Source organism: Piliocolobus tephrosceles, chromosome 3 (assembly GCF_002776525.5).
Source record: "Piliocolobus tephrosceles isolate RC106 chromosome 3, ASM277652v3, whole genome shotgun sequence".
Classification (NCBI taxonomy): Eukaryota; Metazoa; Chordata; class Mammalia; order Primates; family Cercopithecidae; genus Piliocolobus; species Piliocolobus tephrosceles.
In genome coordinates, this window is record NC_045436.1 from 154,605,561 (window position 1) to 154,621,697 (window position 16,137).

The 16,137-nt window shown below is 37.2% G+C and overlaps 1 long non-coding RNA gene across 1 annotated transcript in view; it reads right to left on the reverse strand.

Annotated features, from left to right (window-relative positions):
• The window catches only part of LOC111549820, a 36,175-nt gene extending 21,900 nt beyond the window's left edge, over positions 1-14,275 (reverse strand). The window contains exon 1 of the long non-coding RNA XR_002733835.1: positions 14,132-14,275. This is a non-coding gene — a long non-coding RNA (uncharacterized LOC111549820). The remainder of the gene's footprint in view (positions 1-14,131) is intronic.
• Between the last annotated feature and the right edge of the window lie 1,862 nt (positions 14,276-16,137).

A 16,137-nucleotide genomic window follows, 5' to 3' on the forward strand; every position in this document is an offset into this window, starting at 1 on the left:
AAGAAAAGAAAAGAAAAGAAAAGAAAAGAAAAGAAAAGAAAAGAAAAAGAAAGTGAAAGCCAGCGCTGGGAACAGAAACAAACAAAAAATAACACTTAGCTTAAAACACAAACACATTATGCAGTTGTACAAAAACAATTTTCCTTCTTCATATCCTTATTCTATAAGATTTTTCTATATTTAAATTTTTAAATTTATTTTTTACTTCGTAAATTTTTTACTAAAAATTAGGACCCAAAAACATCTAAGTTTTTGCTAAAACCTAGGCCCACACAGGGTCAGGATCCTAAGTATCACTATCTTCCACTTCCACATCTTGTCCCACTGAAAGGTCTTCATGGGCAGTAACACTCATGGAGTTGTCATCTCCTAAGATAACAACACTTACTTCTGCAATGCTTCCTGAAGGACCTGCCTGAGGCTGTTTTACAGTTAACTTATTTTTTTAATAAGTAAAAGGGGTACACTCTAAAAAAGTATAGTATAGTAAATACGTGAACCAATAATGTTGGATAGTTGTTTATTATCATTATCAAGTGTTATGTACTACCTATAATTGTATGAATGATACTTTTAAAAGACTGGCAGCATTGACTGGGCGTGGTGGCTCATGCCTGTAATCCCAGCATTTTGGGAGGCCAAGGCAGGCAGATCACCTGAGGTCAGGAGTTCAAGACCAGCCTGGCCAACATGGTGAAACCCCATCCCTGCAAAAATACAAAAATTAGCCAGGTATGATGGCTGCTGCCTGTAATCTCAGCTACTTGGGAGGCTGAGGCAGGAGAATTGCTTGAACCCAGGAGATGCAGGTTGCAGTGAGCCAAGATCGCACCATTGCACTCCAGCCTAGGTGACAGAGCGACAGAGCGACACTCCGTCTCAAAAAAAAAAAAAAAAAAAAAAAAGACTGGCAGCATAGTAGGTTTATTTATACCAGTATCACCACAAACATGTGTGTAATGTGTTCTTCAGCTCTTATAAAATTTTATGGGACCACTGTCGTATACGAAATGTAGTTATGTGATGTACGACTGTACTAGAAACCACTGAATATGGTGATCAGTTCACACTGTGGGACATATGTAGGAACTAAAGCCAAGTAATGGAAAAGTAACTCTATATTCTAGTTTCATGCTAGTTCTGGAACTTTTTATTGAGTGGAGTATTGAATAAAGTAAGCTGCACCAATTAAAACGTGTTTTTTGACCCTCCTGTGTATGCATGTGTGTGGGGAAGGAGTATTATTTCATAATTTAATTATTGTAAGTAAAAGGCAACTATAATGCAACTTCACTATAATTAATTGAAGAGTGATGTCTTATTTGATAATTATATGAGAATTTATTCCTTTGATATGAAGCAAAATGGTTATCTGTGTATGTGTGTGTTAACTAGGTGTTCTATGTGTGGTGCTAAAAGAAAAAAAATGGTTTAAGCTAGAATTTGTCATGTGTATTAGAAAATCTGAATTAAAACTGTTGGTCTACAGCTTTTTACTGGAGTGACAGTAATTCATTATAAATTGCTTCTTACTCATCAGGAAAATAAAAGTAAAACAGTAAGAATGAAGTGAAACTGTACACACATGTACACACAGAAAGAGAGAGAGAGGTTTAGCATCCCAAATCCCAAAATACGAAATCTGAAATGTTCTGAAATCTGAAGCTGTTTGAGCACTCACAGGAAACTCAGGGGAAATGCTCATTGGAGTATTTCAGATGTCAGGTTTTGGATTTGTGGTGCTTAAATAGTAAATATACAATGCAAATATTCCACAATCCAAAAAAATCCAAAATCAGAAATCTGCTGGTACCATTCATATCAATATTGGATCTGTGTGTGGGTGGTGGAGGGGGTGGGGGGGTGTGTGTGGTGGCGGAACTGTGTGGGGGGATGTGTGGGTGTGGGGTGTATATGTATGGGTGGATGAGTGTTTGGGTGTGTGTGGGGGTATGGTTGTGGGTGTGTGTATATTTTTAAAGTATTACAATAGCTACTTTTGTTTAAAATAAATACGAATTTAGTATACTAATTTGAATTTATAAATACATGTATTACACAATGTTTGAAAGTGATCTGTAAGTAATTCACAGTAGCATAATAAAGACACATACATATATCTAATTTTCACCTGAAAAACTTCATTGGATACATGGGATCCGCCTTCACTGTGGGTAGTATATAATCACAGGTTTACCAACTAACATCAAATCACAAAACGAAACCAGGAAATCTAGCCCATGCTTCATATTACCAACTTAATTCTTCCGTGGTGTTTTTATTCACTTTTTCTTCCATTCTTTCTTTCCACACATATATCTGTGTGTATAATATCTTTTGAAACTGAATCCATAACCGAAATCAATGACATATTAGTAAACAGTGATTCTTTAAGTGGTAAGCAGACCTGTGCCTTCTAAAAGTTCCACATCTGACTTTTTCAGCAATTGTGGCAACATCACTTATATGTAACAATAAAGAACATAACATAATTACTCAAGGTTCGGAATCATTGCCAGTGTATTAGTCAATCGGCACTACTTAACTGCTGTGGGAGAAAAGGAAGATATTAATGACGGGACGTTTCAGCTGCTTTTATTACATCTGTTGTGAAAAGGCCCTTTCTAACCTTCATTTCTTCATCTTCTAATGGCATAAGAGTCTTTACTTGCAACTCCAAATACCTAGAATGGCTTCTCTGTTCTGATCAAGCTCTGACCTCTTGAATTTGTCCCCAGTAATCAAATGGGTATCTAAGGCCTTGGCAGATGGTTCAAGCTGAACTACTTCAAGTTCCTTTCTTTGGAATTTAGAATTAAAAATAAGAGGTTCCAGTCTCAGCTGGGGTTAGTTTCTTGAGCTAGCGGCATGTTAAAGCACGTAATGAGCCACATGGCTCCATATGAACTGGATAGTAGGGAAAGCTGGTCTGCAGGGAGACAAGGAAGCAGATGCCCAGGAAGACACAAAGAAAAGAGAGGGGTGGGGATGGGGCATAACTGGGGAAGGGGAAAGGATAGAGAGAGATTTCCAAATTCTGTAAGGCTCCCAATTTCCTTTTGCAATACCTGCCTTTCCTTGAGTTCCAAAAAGCACATCTGTGTCCTTGGGACAAATTCTCTTTTGTGGCTTAATCTAGCACATGCTGATGTTTACTGTTTGCAACAAAAATGTTCTAATTTATGCAAACAGCTACCTTTGGATTGACAGTTCTCATCAAGTGAATGGATGTATCCAAAGCAGAGAAGACCTTAAGTAAATGGTTTGAAAACCTGTGACTGATCGTACAGTGGCTCTCATTGATATCCAAATATTTCTGGGATTAAAAGGCGCATTCCAGTCCAAAACAGCCCTGGGGAACAAAGCACATTCTCCAACCAACGCTGGGTTGCAAATATCAAGACCATGAAGTTTCTTGGGGCAGTAGATAAACTGGGTAATTTTTACAAGTCTAAAGATTATGAACCTGTTTATATACAGTTCCTGAACTTTTTTGGCTCTTCAGGGAATGTCTACTATAAAAAATCAAAACAATCTCTTGCTCCATAAACAGAGTTGAAAGAATGTATTTTATTAAATTCCAATCCTGGGTGAGCTAAGAAAAAAATTCACATCAAAATTAAAAGCTGAATAGGTTTCATAAGAGAAAATATATACAATAAAAATATTTGTAATTAGATAGTTTATCAATTAGAAAACTAAAAACAAAGCTGCATTCCTGACATACCCCATGAGCATTTAGTCTTTAATAATCAGAGAGATTGACAGAAGTGTTATGATATTTTCAAGAATGCTATTTTGAAAAAGGCAATGTTAAAATGATGTTTGGTTCCTAACCTAAGTAGCTAAATCTAGAGGGGAATATAAATTCTCTCTGGGAAATGCCACAGAGTTAAAAGTAGAATACTTCAAAAGTCCAGAGGAAAGACATGGAGTTTTTAATATAGAGGTTGATTAGAAATGTAAGAACTCATAAGTGTTTCTCAAAAGGACAAAGAATGGGGAAATTTACAAGGAAATCATTTCTAATCAGGTCAGAAGCCTAGTGAATTGAGTGCTGGCTCACCTGGAGGCTTCAGGTGTTCTAGCTCTTTGTTAGAAGAAAGTAACAAAGACAGCTCTTTGTTAGAAGAAGGCCGGCTGCCGTGGCTCATACCTGTAATCCCAGCACTTTGGGAGGCTGAGTGTGGGTGTATCACATGAGGTAAGGAGTTTGAGGCCAGCCTGGCCAACATGGTGAAACTCCACCTCTACTAAAAATACAAAAAATTATCCAGGCAAGGTGGAGTGTGGCTGTAGTCCCAGCTGCTCAGGCGGTTAAGGCATGAGAATCGTTTGAACCTGGGAGGCGGAGGTTGCAGGAGGTTGCAGTGAGTCGAGATTCTGTCACTGCTTTCCAGCCTGGGCAACAAAGTGAGACTGTCTCAAAAAAAAAAAAAAAAAAAAAATGAAGAAGAAGAAGAAGAAAGGAATCAGTTGCTCGGTCTTAATAGTGTAGTCATCTCAGAAGTGGTATAATAAGGAATGGAAGAGCAGTGAGACTTGGCCAAAGTGATCATGGAGGGAAAAAAAATGGAATTTCAAATGAGAGTGTAGGAGTAAGTGAAGCGAGGACCCAGTAAAAGAGCTACCAATGGACAAAGCTATAATAATTTAAGCAACGAAATGATCAAAATAATATTGAATTATAACCCAAAGTATGAAATAAATATCCATGAACCCATATTTATATAAATAAATAATTGAATAAATAAATACATAAATCAATAAGAAAGGAACCATCTCTCATGCAGATGAATCCCAAATAATTTACATACTCTACTCAAAATGGTAGGGCACAATCACTCTTTCCTTAATTGTAAACTGTGCTTGGGCCAGGCGCAGTGGCTCACACCTGTAATCCCAACACTTTGGGAGGCCAAGTTGGGCGGATCATGAGGTCATGAGTTCGAGACCAGCCTTGCCAACATGGTAAAACCCCGTCTCTACTAAAAATACAAAAATCAGCCGGGAGTGCTGGTGCACACCTGTAGTCCCAGCTACTCGGGAGGCCGAGGCAGAAGAATATCTTGAACCCGGGAGGTGGAGTTTGCATTGAGCCGAGATTGCACCACTGCACTCCAGCCTGGGCAGCAGTGTCAGACTCTATCTCAAAAAAAAAAAAAAAAAAAAAAAATCCGTGCTCAATACCTGCCTCCAAAAAGTGCAATATAGAAAGGAAGAAAAAGAGTAACTTTGCAACAGAGAAACCTGATAAACATTGCATTAGCCAGGTGAGTAGGGTCAACGTCCAAGGTGGAGCCTGCTGATGGTATGCATTCCTGAGAGAACAGGATGAAAATGGAACTTCCCCTCTGTGGTATTCCTTTGAAAACACATAACTCCAGTCTAATCATGAGAAAAACATCAGGCAAGTAACAATCGATGGGCATTCTACAAAAGACCTGACCAGATGACCTCACAGTTTCAGGATAATTAAAAACAAGGCATGTCCACGATATTTTCACTGCTAAAAGACCCTAAGAAGACACTGTGACTAAAGAAGCCTGGTATCCTGGAACAGAAAAACGACATTAGGCTAAACATTTAGAACATCTGAATAAAGTATGGATTTTAATTAATAGCAATTGTGAGGGTTAATTTTAGGTGTCCACATGGCTGGATTAAAGGATACTTCGATAGCTGGCAAAGATTTATTTTTGGGTGTGTTTCCAGAGAATATTGGTATGTGATTTGGTGGACTAGGTGAGGAAGATCTACCCTCAATGTGGACAGGCATCATCCAATCAACTGGGGGCCCAGGCAGAACAAAAAGGCAGAGGAAAGGTGTAATGGTTAACATTGAATGTCAACTTGATTGGATTAAAGGATGCAAAGTACTATTCTTGGGTGTGTCTGTGTTGCAGAGGAGATTAACATTTGAGCCAGTGGACTGCGAGAGGCAGACTCACCCTCAATCTGTGTGTGCACCATCTAATCAGCTGCCAGCATGGCTAGAATAAAGCAGGCAGGAGAATATGGGAGTGCAGACTTGCTGAGTCTTCCAGCCTTCACCTTTCTCCTGTGCTGGATGCTTCCTGCCCTGGAATATCAAACTCCAAATTCTTCAGCTTTTGGACGCTTGGACTTACACCAGTTGTTTGCCAGGGGCTCTCTGACCTTCGGCAACAGACTGAAGGCTGAACTCTCTACTTCCTTACTTTCGAGGTTTGGGGACTTTACCTGAACCAACACTGGCTTCCTTTCTCAACTTGCAGACATCCTATCGTGGGACTTCACCTTGTGATCATGTGAGTCAATTCTCCTTAATAAACTTCCTTTCACATATGCATCTATCCTATTAGTTCTGTCCTTCTAGAGGATTGACTAGTGCAAAAGGTGAATTCACTCTCTTTTCTCTCTCTTCTGGAACTGGGATGAACTTCTTCTCCTGCCCTTAGACATCAGAACCCCAGGTTCTAAATAAATAAATGTAGTAATGTATCTACATAGCTGATTTAGCAGTGTATCTATATTATTTAATTAATCATGACAAATACATCATACTAATTAATAAAAGATGGTAATAATGGGGGAAATGGGTATGGGATACAAAGGAACTCTCTGTACCATCTTCTCAATTTGTCTGTAAACCTAGAAATAGTCTAAAATAAAAAGTGTATTTAAGGTCGGGTGCGGTGACTCATGCCTGTAATCCCAGCACTTTGGGAGGCCGAGGTGGGCGGATCACCTGAGGTCAGAAGTTCTAGACCAACCTGACCAACATGGGGAAACCCAGTCTCTACTAAAAATACAAAAATTAGCCAGGCATGATGGTAGGCGCCTGTAATTCCAGCTATGTGGGAGGCTGAGACAGGAGAATCATTTGAACCCGAGAGGCGGCGGTTGCAGTGAGCTGAGATTGCTCACCACTGTACTCTAGCCTGAGCGACACAGAGAGACTCCATCTCAAAAACAAACAAGCAATCAAACAAACAAAAGTGTACTTAAAAAATTACAAAACAGTGAGAGATGACCTTCCTGAAAGCAAGAAGCCTGTTATATGTACCCTTCTATCCCTTTATAGCAACATCTAGCATAGTCTCCAGAATGTATTGGTATTTTGACAAACAGGTTGAACAAATGAATATGTGCAGAAAAATATATACCAATTATCAAGGCAACACAGGATTTGAAGTGTTCAATTATTCTGAGGAATTTCAGCAAAGGTTTTATAAAACACTCAGTAATTTATGATAGTAATTAGTATGTGTGAGGTCGACTCCAGAAAAAGCAGAGTACATACTAAAACCATATACATCTGTTGTTTCTTTTGTCTCTTTCTCATATTAAGATGGCATCATAGTACGTTAATATTTAATGCTCCCAACTTATCTCAAACTTGCCACCTGCTGCTACTATGGTCCAGATACAATGCCTTCAACTTGATTTTTAGTTGAATTTCCTTCTTTCTTCTTGAATTTCCTTCTTTCTTCAAGATTCCAGTCTAGTATATTATCTCTACCCCTACACTGCTTTTCTCTCTCCCACCATTACCTGATCAGTTCTCATTCAGTCTTTGTCTTAAACCATTTTGTGTTACTATAACAGAGTATCACAGACTGGGTAATTTAGAAAGAAAAGAAATTTATTTCTCATAGTTCCAGAGTATAGGAAATCCAATATCAAGATGCCAGCATCTGGCACGGGCCTTCTTGTTGCCTCATCCATCCCCTGGTAGAAGCATAAGAGAGCAAGATACCAAATTCACAGCTTCAAGTACTTTCATAGTTGTCATTAATCCATTCAAAAGGGTGGAGCCCTCATGACCTAAACACCTCCCATTAGGCCCCATCTCCGAAAATGGGTGCATTGGGGATTAAGTTTCCAACATATGCTTTTTTGGAGACAACTTCGAACCATAGCAGTCCTCTAATCTCACACTAACTGTCACTCCTTCAAGGAATTCTTTCTCCTTGGACCAGACTAGATGTTTTTGTTGTTGCTGTTGTTGTTTTAACTATTTGAAAGTACCTTGTATTTTTGTTTTTCTTCTTGAATCTCTTATCACTACTACAAGTACATAAACACTCACACACACAAACATTGGCACACACATTTTAATAACTGCTAACTCTACAAGTGCAAGAATTACACTTTTGTATTGTCTGCATCTAGCATGATATCTGGGACATGGTAAAACACTATATATACTTAATGAATTAATGAATAAGAAAATACACTAAATAGAAATAGAAAGCTTCAAATAATCATGAGAAATAACAAGCAAATGAATTATCAACTTTTCTATACTACAAAAGTATTATTTTCTTCCCATGAATGATGGTTTCCTTATTTCTTCATCTAGCTATTTAACACAGCTTCAGATCTTTATTCCTATTACCCAAGTTACTCCAAAATAAAGTGCTTTGCTATTGCCTCTTAGTATTGGCTCTTTCTCTGTAATATGCAATCAGTCCTTAAATTCCTTAATATAAGAGAGCCATTACAGGGCATGCATGATATTTCTTTATGCCAACTGGGAGTTCACATATACACAGTAATGAATAAAAAGATGTCTCTACTGATCTTGCAGACTACTTTAAATTTATTTCATTTTAAGGGACTCCAGAAAACACCAAAACTACGCTTTTCAGCTCCCCGTGGACATACTGCATGCATAACATGAAATATCTGGCTTGATTCAACATCTGAGTCTAAAAATATCTCCTTATGATATTTGTGACTGCTGCTGTATCTTAGAAAATTAGCTGAACCAGTAGAGATAAGGATGTTTTAGTATTTTACATGAGACATGTATATCCATATATACATATATATGGCAGAATAAAGGGAGAGGAGCAGACACAAATGGATGGTTTTATAACATGGAGCACGAAAGTGATATTTCTCATCATAAACATTCTGCTGTCTATCTACACAGCAGTAAGACCTAGTCACAGGATCCTATAGAAATGTAGCTAGTGCCTGGTAAATTGATACACCCTTGCAAAAAAAAAAAAAAAAAAAAGTCATCATCAATTATTTACGTTCGGCTAACTATATATTTCAGGTTTTTTTTTTTTTTTTTTTTTTCTCCCAGTAGAATAAAATCAGGCATTTCACTTTGCAGAAGATCATTAGTTCCTTGAGAAAATAAGATTTGGGGAACTAAATTTTCAGAGGCATCAGGGGAGGATATAAAATGGTTTAATTTGATATTATGTTGATTCTGTGTAGTAAAAGACCACTCTGATTGAATTCAGTCGCCTCTGTTACTAAGGAAGCCTTGTTCACTCTTGGGAATAATCCCATAAAACATTTTTAAAAGTTTTTAAAATCTGATAAGTTTGGTTTATTTGCAGCCCAAGGGTCTACCAAAAAAATTCAGCAACCTATGGTTTACCCTGAGCAAGCAGCTCAGGTAAGTGACCAGAGTACATTTTGGGAACTCTTCTCTTGTGTTATTAATAAATACACATTCAGCAGCTACAAGAAAAAATGAAAACAACTCAATTTAGGAATTTGAACTAAATACCTCTGTTTACATGCATAATATATTAGACTATTTAAGGAGGCAAAAATTAGGAAGAATGAAGATATGTAAATACAATATGCTTACAATTTCATCCTAGATGAATGTTTCTTAAATCCCTAACTCATGCCAATCTATGTAGTCCTGGATGAATTCTTACTCTTGGCAACATTTTCCAGAACGGGCACACAAAAATTTTCCCTCTGACTGTAGGTTGCATATTGATTTTTAAGAGTAGCCAGACATCTAACTTAATGACGGTAACAGGTCAATTAAATAAATATTCACAGAGGGTTTCTAGGCTGGGTGCCCTCTTAGGACAGGTGAAAAATATATAATCTCTTACCTGTTGGAAACAATCTAGTAAGGTAAATACATGCATTGAAACAATCACTAAGATGCAATGTGATAAGTATTTTTTTAATAGAGAGAGACGATTCTATCAGGATTTAGATGAAGAAACAAATAATTTTGCACCATCCAGAATGGTTTCACAGGGGAGATGTTCTTTGAACTAGACCCTGAGGAGATAAAGGATGTCTTCTAAAAATAGTGCCACAAAATACATGATGTTTGTTCCCAGACAGTATCCAGAGAGTATTAGGCTTCTCCAAATCACATCCCTCTCCATTTCTGATATACACGGAAACTTTAGCCATACATCAGAGAGAAGATACTTAAAGAGTCTGACTTTTTACTTTTTTCTTTTTTTTTTTTTTTTTTTGAGATGGAGTCTTGCTCTGTCACCCAGGCTGGAGTGCAGTGGCGCGATCTTGGCTCACTGCAACCTCCGTCTCCTGGTTCAAGCAATTCCCTGCCTCAGCCTCCAGAGTAGCTCTGGGATTACAGGTGCCCACCACCACGTCCAGCTATTTTTCTTTCTTTCTTTTTATTTTTTTTCTTTTTTAGCAGAGATGGGGTTTCACCCTATTGTCCAGGCTGGTCTTTAACCTCTGACCTTGTGATCCACCCACCTCGGCCTCCCAAAGTGCTGGGATTACAGGTGTAAGCCACCACGCCCAGCCAAGAGTCTGACATTTGTTATAATTTACTTAGGTTTCAGCTAGTTTTTATGGTCACTTTTGCTTCTTATCAGAAATTACACAGTTATTTGAAAGTTATTTCAACAATAAGATCATACAAAAGACACAGTTACACAAAGACAATGTGAAAAATATTCCCTCATGAAAACACATTTGATTTTTAGGACCCATTCAATAAAATTTCTGAAAGAATGAATAAAAATATAGATGGTTTGGAGCATCACACAGTGGGGTCTCTCAGGGAGTGGGGGACTAGGGGAAGGATAGCATTTGGAGAAATACCTAATGTAGATGGTGGGTTAATGGGTGCAGCAAACCCCTATGACCTGTGTATACTTATGTAACAAACCTGCACGTTCTGCACATGTACCCCAGAACTTAAAGTATAATAAATAGATAGATGGATGGATAGATAGATAGATAGATAACAGGTAGATAGATAGTTTGATTAGATCTGCAAGGTGGTAGAATACACTACCACAACATATGCTATTTTGACGTAAGGATTATTTTGAGCAGTATGCACTTTAAAAAATCACAAGTTTCGAGAAGAGAGCTCTTGACCCTCCTCTTTTTCTTCCTGAAAGCAGGTGATAAATACTCCGTATAAAAGATGACTTCTCCATACCAGAAGGAATGTAATATTTTTATCATCAAGAAAGTAAAGTTAAAAAAAAAAAAAAGAAAGAAAGTAAAGTTAAAACTGAGAGAATTCTATACTAACAATCTGTTAAAGTAATTCTTACTTTTCTTTAGCCTCTCTACATAGACTAGACACTATTTCACAATTGCCTCTCTTTGTTGAAACTAGTATAAAAGCATTTAGATTTTGGGACTTATTTGAGTCTTCATTTCCTTCTGGAGACTCTCATGTCATGTAAAACTTACATTAAATAATTTTACATGCTTTACTCCTGTTAATCAGTTTAAGTCAATTTACTTCTCAGGTCAAGTTGAAAACCCTAAGATGGTAGGCATGAAATTTTGTCTTCCCTAGAGGTTCCTACAAAAACCTATATCTAAAATTGCTTGCATTAACCAATAAATCTTGAAATTAAACTTTTTAAAATTTATGATAAAAAATCATTAAAGATGTGCTGTACTCCATACATAATAAAGGAATTTAGTAGACAGTCTCAGATGACTCAAGTTGATTCCCATTGACTAGTATTAAAATAGTAAAATGGGGCTTTTGTAAACTAAGTATGAGTAAGATACAATAGTAAAGCCAGTCTAGGTTAAAGGCTGAGCTAATAGAAATAAGAAAAAAACAGAAAAAAGACAAAGGGAATAATGGTTGAAGAGCAAAAATGATAGAATGATAATAACTAACCCTTAATAAGTACTCACTTGATAGCAAATCCCCCTTTAAATTCTTCACAACTCTCAAAAACACACACAAAGTGGAAACCAATATCCATTTCATGGATAAGTAAAATAAGTTTTTAACAAGTTAAGTAACGTGTCTCGGGCCCCACAGCTAATGAGTGGAAGAGCTGAGCTTCATAGTGATGCTTCCTTAGCACCCATCACCACTCCCATTTAGAAGGCCATGGCCGTAATTTCAGTCAGAGTTTAACTTCTATTTAAGAAAACTAAGCATTATGAGCAATAACACAATACATTTTAGTTGGTTGATTGCAATTAAAATATGTAGAAAACCCAGAGATTTTGATATGCTAAAGATGTTTTGAAAAGCGCAAGATCTATTTTCCAATTTGATGGTTAAAGATCTTTTCTCTTACTTGTATGCCCTCGTTTAATATTAGATTGGTACAAAAGTCATTGCGGTTTTTGCCATTGAAAGTAATAAGAAAAAACCGCAATAATTTTTGTACCTATTAGGTTGGTGCAAAAATATTTGCAATTTTCTCCATTTAAAGTAATCCAGTGGTAGAGCAGGATACTGTTGCTCATTTCATCTCATATAAACACAGGCACACACACACACACACTTATATTCTTTACATTGAATTAACGCAAATGAACAAACTAAGCTCTAATTCAGAGCACCAGCAGTAATGTAGATGTAGAAGTTTTTTTCCTTGGTCATGTTGGAGAACTGCAGCACACTTAACAAGTTGTGGTTTAACTTTATTACTTTCATACACTTCATTAGCGTAGATAAATTTAAGAGGAAATAATCTGTGCATATATTATATCAAAAAGATTCCAATCTCTTGAGCTGAAAATCTATTCATAAGATTTTACTACCCCTATATTTAATAAAGAAGGAATGAATTTTTTTTATTTTCTGAGGGGAAAATTTTTAAATGATGTATTTAGATATCTAATTAAAATGCTTATGTACCTTGCCTAATTAAAAATAGACACTTATTCAAAATAACAGGATATCTAATTCATCTATGTATAAATAACTCAGCTAAAATGCCTGGAAACAAGGATAAGCATCGTGACTGAACTCTGTTCGTTCATTAACCTTCAAATCCCTCCACCCACTGCATATTCACAAGAAAACCTTGTGTAAAACAAGTCCTGTTCTCATTAACTTTTAGAAAAATCTCCAATGGTGGCACAGCATAAAGCGAAAACATCTAAAGCTAAGAATTTTGAATTTTTTTTTTTTTTTTTTTTTTTGCCCCTAGTGTTGTGACCACAACCCATAATAAATTAGTCATGCTAGGATCACAAGATGACTTTTTCTCAACAGGCTTGAAGGGGTTCATGAATACAAAATGGACCCAAAGAGCCCGCTTAGTCTCTAGTTGCTGACATGTCTTCAACCATAGAAAAGAGCCTCTATCTTAGAAGACAAAAACTATTTGTGTAAAAACCCCAAACAAACCTTGGATGAGGATCTGGGACATGCGGTAACATTTTTAAATAGTTGAATGAATGAGATAGGAAAGAGAATGTTGACTGGAATATGGAATAACTCAAACTTGGTTTTGAGACTCTCAACCAGAATTTTCTTAGAGCCTAGATCCAAATTTAATTAAGTGGAATCTGTTTTATTCATTGTCTTAGAAGCTTTAAATATGATTCATATTTATCTCCATTTTATAATAGTAGAAGTTAAATTTTCACAATCAAAAAGAGAGAAAACGTTGTGTTTAACTAAAATATTTTTGTACATTGTCCCTATGGAAATTTTAGATGCATACAGATGCTTGTGACAAAGTGCTTTTTTATAAAATATAACAGGGAAAGTTTAGAATGAAGAAGCAATTTTGTGAATAAATCCTTTCTAAAACAGACTGAAATTTCTGAACATATTCACAATAAAAATTTGAGGGCCATTAATTTACAGGATAATTACATTATAGAACCAACGGTTAAGAACACATTTTCAATTATGCTTTCTGTAAATTAGTGAAAAGGCTATCTTCCTTCCTGCCTTCTCTTCTTTCTTTCAAGTTTCGCATCTTACTGGGCTTCAACTACGTGTCATAAACTGGGTTAGTTTATTGTGATATAATATTGAATAATGTAGACAGGTTGTCCTAAGTCCTCTTGGACTTAGAATCTGGATGGAAAGCCTGTCTATTTGTTGATCCTATAATATGAAAGCCATCAGAATTCATACTTGTGATTACAAAAATAAAAATTATACCTTCCTGTTTGGACGAAGGAGGCAAGACGGTGCACTTCCGGGTTCTTCTTCACCACCAACTCTTCCCGGGCGCCCGAAAATGCAGCCAGCGCCGGGAAGGTGCAGATCAACTGGGCATGCGCCAGGTGACGTCAATCCGAAGAGACCAAGATTTACCTGGTCGCACCTGTGGAACGCCCCCCCCCCCCCCCCCACACGCCCGTGCCCCGCCTATTGCCCTCCGACTCCTAGAAAAGCCGCTGTCGGCCAGGGTCCCACCGGCCATCTCACAGCCCCACTCCTGTCCGGATGTGGGGATGTCCGGTCTGTGGGAACTCCATCCAAGAGCTTCACGGGAGGGACTCTGCCGGCCTTCTTTGCCGGAGGCTGACAGACTTCTCCCCCACACCTTAGGTTACCAAAATAAACTTGCAGTTTTGCTCCTACACTTGCCTACCCGCTGGTTCTTTCGTGCCCGCTTGGCTGGTCTTACAAAAACAAATCACTTCCCTCTTCAGCCTACCCGCTGGTTCTTTCGTGCCCGCTTGGCTGGTCTTACAAAAACAAATCACTTCCCTCTTCAAATTAATGTGTATTCAGTTAGTAAATTAATATTATCCACAATCAAGTTCACCTTCAATTTGACCCTATGACACACATTTCTAGGACTTGAATACTCATATTGACCGACTTGAATTTATTTTTTGGCAACCCTGATATCTTGAATTTTTATCAATCACAGCTTTAAAATTTACACTATATCAATTATAAACAAATATACACAGAAGCTTTTGCAACCCCATCATCACCAAGCTGTACCAGAGTGCAGGAGGCATGCCGGGAGGAATGCCTGGGGGATTCCCTGGTGGTGGAGCTCCTCCCTCTGGTGGTGCTTCCTCAGGACCCACTATTGAAGAGGTTGATTAAGCCAACCCAAGTATAGGTGTAGCATTGTTCCACACATTTAAAACATTTGAAGGACCTAAATTTGTAGCAAATTCTGTGGCAGTTTCAAAAAGTTAAGCTGCTATAGTAAGTTACTGGGCATTCCCAATACTTGAATATGGAACATGCACAGGGGAAGGAAATAACATTGCACGTTATAAACACTGTATTGTAAGTGGAAAATGCAATGTCTTAAATAAAACTATTTAAAATTGGCACCATAAAGAAAAAAAAAGAAGAAGAAGCTATAATTCACAGAAACCCAGTAGTATTAAATAGGCCACAAAACTGTGCTCACAGAATCTCTAGAATTATTTAAGACTCCTTGCAAAGATGCAGTTCCACAAAGCTCTGTACCCTGTTCACCTGGGACCACTCCTGAAGTTAGCTTCTCCTCAGCCTCTGAAGTGGCAGTAGATTATGCAAGATAATGAAATGTGTTTGTTTTACGGAAAATACTTTTTGAAAGATACATTCATTCAGAGACTTAGAAAGCCTATCTTTCGCTTCTGAGAGGTTGTGTGTAAAGATTCCCCTACCCTTATACGTCTGAAGAGCTGGAGCAAATGAGACTTCACTTTTATTAATAAATGAAGGGTCAGTCATAGTGGCGAGGGGCACAGACTCTGGAGGCCAAAATCTTGGGTTTGAATTTGTAATCCACTGTTGGTGACCTTGAGCAATTTGCTGAATTTTTTTGTGTCTCAGTTTATTCACTTGAAAAGTAAGATGATATGATTCATTCTCATAAGATTGTTTTGAAGGTTAAATAAGTTAATAATCATAAAACTCTTGGAATCATTTCATACATACATATACATATACATACAAATCTTATACATATGTATACATTTGTGTTTATATATATACACTAAATTAATTTATTTTAATTTGAAAATTAGCTGAAATTGAATTGCACAGAGTGAACCGAGAGTAACCAAATAATCACGTTTAAACTTTACCTTTCTTTTACCGTAGACATACATAAATGTTGAATGAATTAAAACATGAAGAGAAGAAAAAAGGATCTGAAGAAGAAAGTCTAGTGTTAAAATTAAATATCCAGAACAACAGAGAAGGCA